This window comes from Hipposideros armiger, unplaced genomic scaffold (genome assembly GCF_001890085.2).
Source record: "Hipposideros armiger isolate ML-2016 unplaced genomic scaffold, ASM189008v1 scaffold_615, whole genome shotgun sequence".
Classification (NCBI taxonomy): domain Eukaryota; kingdom Metazoa; phylum Chordata; class Mammalia; order Chiroptera; family Hipposideridae; genus Hipposideros; species Hipposideros armiger.
This window is the reverse complement of record NW_017731965.1, coordinates 483,023-488,065: the sequence shown is the minus strand read 5'-3', so window position 1 is coordinate 488,065 and position 5,043 is coordinate 483,023. Positions and strand designations below refer to the sequence as shown.

At 41.2% G+C, this 5,043-nt stretch overlaps 1 protein-coding gene across 1 annotated transcript in view; it reads left to right on the top strand.

The window, feature by feature from the left end:
* Positions 1 to 100: 100 nt before the first annotated feature.
* NALCN (sodium leak channel, non-selective) overlaps positions 101 to 5,043 on the top strand; it is a 300,278-nt gene continuing 295,335 nt past the window's right edge. The window contains exon 1 of the mRNA XM_019625115.1: positions 101 to 574. The gene's annotated coding sequence lies outside the window, so the exon portion shown is untranslated. The remainder of the gene's footprint in view (positions 575 to 5,043) is intronic.

The window sequence follows — 5,043 nt, the reverse complement described above, 5'->3', positions numbered from 1 at the left end:
CACACACACACACACACACACACACACACACACACACACACACACACACACGGGCCTTGCTCACCTCTATGAGGCGGCCTTGCGTGTGCCCGTCTCTAGTGCATACAGCTCCGTGAGCACGACAGAGACCACAGAGGAGCTGGCAGAGGAGAACCCAGCTGTTGCTGTGAGACTGCCGGTGGCAGCCAGAGAGAAAGAACCTGCTAGCACGCATCCTGCTGCTCCCCACCAGCTGCAGCGCAGCCTCCTCTGCAATTTCCTCCCTTTAGCCCAAGGCAGACCCTGCGGCTAAGCTAACTCTGATTAAAAAAAAAAAAAAAAGGCTAAAAGAAAAAGAGCCCTCGCCCCTCTACTCCCCTCGATCTCAGGCCCCGCCGCCCGGGTGGCAGCAGCGCGCGCCAGCACGCGGAGCGCTGAGCCGCGGCACCGGCTGGGTGGCGCGCGCCGACGGAGCCGCGGGAGGTGAGGGGCCGCGTCCCCGCGTGGTGGGCACCGCGCCCTGCCCTCTGCCGCCGCCGCCGCCGCCGCAGCTGCACCCGAGGCACCATGACCGCTCTGAGCACTAGGGTTACAGGTTGGTCACGGCCGCCCAAGGCCCGGGTGCGCGCCAGTCCCCCTCGCCGGGACTGGGCCCAGGAGGGCGGGGGCGGGGGCGGGGGTCGAGGACCGGACACCGGGACGCAAGGGGCGACCCCATCACAGGCGAGAAGTGGGCGCCGGCGGCCGCGCTGCGCCTCCCTGCTCTTTCAACGGGATGCGCCTTCCCGGGCCTGGGAAGCGCGCGGGTGGGCGCTGGAAGCCGGGGGCCGCCAGATCTCGGCCGGCCCAACCAGGCATTAGGGGCCAGGTGGCTGGGGATGTGGTGGGCGCAGGGGTCTCTCCGCACCTCTGGGCGAACGCGTGGTGTGGGGGAGCTGATCTGCTCCAGCAGGTTTCAGAAGGGGCCGGGGGCCTTACCCACCCCACCTCCGTGCTTCTGCGAATGGCTCTGGGCTTCATATCCCTCCTGTTATTAATTGGCCTGGCTGAGCAGCTATCATGAGGGTGGCTACACAGCATGCAAAAACAGTGTTCTGGCAAAGCAACACCGTTTTGTCATTGAGCCCTTAAGAGACGTGTGCATCTCCAGGCTGGAAACTCTAAGTGGGCCCAGAACCCTGAGCAATGGGTTCCCCTTCTGATTCGAATTTTCCTCTTTCAGGGTGGTTGATGACTCTGAACTCAAATCCTGATATATTCTTGAGATGCCATAGGATAACTCTTCCAATTTCAGGCATATGTTTCGGGGAACATATTATTAAGGATGTGTATTAATACACAGGTCCAGGCCTTTGAAGGTCGCAGTCTTCATCTTGTCTCTGTGTGGTAGGCCTGGGTTACTCTGGTGGTGAGGTAGGAGGTGGGGACCAGTGACTGTTGTGTATAAGAAGGCCAAGGTTGGAGGAGAAGACCTTTAATAGGGATCAGAAATGAATAGGTGGCTACTTTTTAAATTTATGATTTAGATTTTCATAGTTACAACTGTGGTTTGATTTGAAATCAAGTAGAAGGGGAAAGGGTGGACTATGACAGTTATCTCTGAAGCAGACATACAGCTGGAGTGGTTTTTTTCTATATTTAAAGATTGTTTCAATAGTTCTAAATAAAAATGGTGGCTTCTCAAACGTCTACAACAACAAAAATTCATTTTCTAACTGGTTGGTTTTCATTCTGTGGACCTTTCTATGTTGAATTTTTCATTCTTCTGTAGTGTATTTTGAGCCAGCAATTGCTAAAACCAAGCAGAGTGAATTAAAAATCAGATTTGGGGGAAATTTTTTTAAATGAACAGACAGACTCATTGGACCCTCTTATGTGTTCCTAGCATACTTGACATCTTGGCAAAAATAGATATTCTGTCATTGATAAAGACGATACTAGAAGCTCTATAGAAGTTGAAGATGTCATGTCTTGTGAGCTGGTCGTAATGTAGTTATTATAACTTTGGATATGATTTGAAAGATATTCAACAGAGGAAAATGTTCTACTTTTAAAAGAAAAAAACGTACTCAAAATAGTATCAGTCGCTTGCAGTTTAGAGGACTGAAGGTTTGCATAGCATTTTCTTCTTATGTGGGAGTGACATTTCTTTGAAATGTGTTCCATTTGCTTCTCTTTTCTTTGCAGCATACATTGTGATGTGTGCATGTGCACGCATACCTGGGCACGCATGGACGTATTTATTTTATCATCTATCAATGATGCTGAAATAATTTCAGAATCTTCATGGCTATGTAAATTTATTTGAGGGGAAAAGAGTCACATGTGGATTTAGATTTTGTGAAGAAAAAAAAATCACATGTACCCACAGTATTATATCTTAATTGTAAGCTAGGCACCAGGCCAGGACCTGGGGATTCAGTGAAGAAAGAGATAAAACCCAGACCCTAAGAATCTGTCAGAAAAGACAAATCTGTAATCAAGTGGATAGACTGAGCATCCTATTTTCTAGTTTTGGTTTGGAAACTAGGACCCTGAGTTTAAAGAAATTATGAATGGCTCTTCAAAAATGGTAGCAACATTTTTTTAGAGTTTGATTATCATGTTATATGAGTCTTACCTGTCTCAAGGACGTTTGCAAGAAGTTTTCACACCTTCATAACTCTTTGTGTGGAAACATTTAACATCTTTAAATTTATCCTTGGAATTTTAAAATAATCGGACATGATAGAAATGACAGAAATGATAGAGACAAGAGAATAAATACCTATGGTCCTAACAACCTAACACAAATGGTTGTAATATCTGTATTTACTGCAGCCTTTTTAAGACCATGTACTTGGTGTAGTCATAGTCATGGTATTGTAGAATTTTTATACTGTTTTTCCATTGAACATTTATCATAAGTACTTTTTCATGTTTCTATATACAGTTTACTTGCTTAAAAATTGTATATGGCTATCGGTATGTGTAAGGTTATACCTCATGAGATTAGCCTCATTTATATAGCCATACCTCTAACATTGGATATTTGCTGTTCCAGTTTTCCATCATTAAAAATAATGTCCTGATAGAGTATAGGGATTTATTTCTATTGGATGTTATTTCTCTTCATGATAAATATAAATAATAATGATATTCCTGGAAAAATAGATTACTTAAATTATTATGGATATTTTATACATAAATTATTATGCATATATAATGTATATTATATATTATGCATATTTACATATGTTCAAGTTGGTTTCCTAAAGATTATAATTATGAATAAGATGCTTTATATGCTTTCTGAGGTGAATCTGCTTTCTATTTAGTATTTGTGGATAACCTTCCCTCTTTTATGGGAATAAAAGTAGATAAAATAATAGCTTGGACTTAAGACCTTTGCACTATATAAAGACTTGACCTTTAACAACTTCGTCTGAAATACAGATGATAAAATATACCTCTTAGAGTAAAACCAAAATAGGAATGCCATAAAAGTAGTAAGCTGGAAAAAAAAGAATAAGAATGTGAAGTCCTTTAGGAAAAAGGAATTTTGAGCTCCAGAATATAATTATGCTTTTTTGCTTTGCTTTCTTACTCAGACTTCCAAAAATGATCAAAGGAATTTACATAGAGAGAAACCTATACCCCACAGGTACAGAGTGAAAAAGACTGTTTGTTCCTAGGGTATAGACTCCAAGGTATCAGTACAGATAGAACTAGACTAATGGAACTGATAGGCAAATCTAAGGTTCAGGTCACAAGTCTCTTTCTAAGAAAGTTGTACAGAAAACAAGGAATGGAACTCCTGGTAGACCCACTTAATTTGAAGTGGTGAAGGCTAACGTTTGATCATTCTGTTAGAAAGACAGAATTACTTGACTTCTGAAGCAATTTCTCCATGATATCCCAGGGCAAGTGCAACCATACCAAATGGAGTATGCTCAGGTGACAGCAACTAAGTCCACGTGTCAAGATGGGGCAGGAGTGGGGATCCTGGAAAGGGATGTCAGGAGAATTAGAAGGGAAAGGTCAGAACACTGTAGCCAAGGGAATCACTTTATATGGAGATCAAGAGCGAGACTTATCTCCAATTATGCAAAGGAACCAGATGAAAAGAGGACTTTGTTTGGGGCAAGGATGATGTTTATGGAAGACAGCCNAAGGATGATGTTTATGGAAGACAGCCAACAGAGACACACAAGTGCCTCTTCCTGACAGGGAGATCAGAGCAAATGGAATACAAGCCATGTTCTAAGTCAAATACAATAATTGTTTTCTTTTGGATTAAAATAAAAAAAACCCAACATGCAGATGAAGATGACTTATCATGGACCAAGATACTGCCTGGTTTACACTTTGAATTTGAAAAACAATTTTTGAAGGAAAATATCCCATTGATATTCTGGGCAGTTAAAATAAATTCACCTATCTCCAAAGGGAAAATTTATACTGATTTTGATACACCCTCTCCAAAATGAAATATAAGCAAGCAGTAAAATAATATTCTGAAAATGTACAGTTCTGAAAAATACCAGAAGACAATTCTATGATACTAATATGGATCAAAAAGGGAATATGTAAAAGATGAAGAAATACGTATTAGGCAAGTGCTACCGAAAAAAAACAAAAAACGGTGAGGCAGAAATATGAGAACATATTTAAACGATTCAAAAAGCATCTAAATGAGAAAAAACATTAAAGTAATAAAAGTTACTATAATGAAATTATAATTACAAATCTCTGATATATACATATATATATAAAATCATAGAATTTTAATATGTATAATATGTATAACTGAAAGTATTCTTGTGTTTATTTATTTTGGGAGACATGACCCATAGATGCAGTGTTTCCTCAAAAGTTTCTGTGACCTAAGATGGACTAAGAAACCAGCATGTCAGCTTAAGAAGTAAAGAAAACAACAAAATAGAACTGGAGAGGAAAAGAAAGAGGATGTTTAAAAACATGAATGGATTCATTACAAAATGGGAAAGCTTTAGATCTGATACAAAAAACTAAGAGCCTTAGCATTCTAATCCTTAAGTCATATTAACCTATAGCTATCTATAG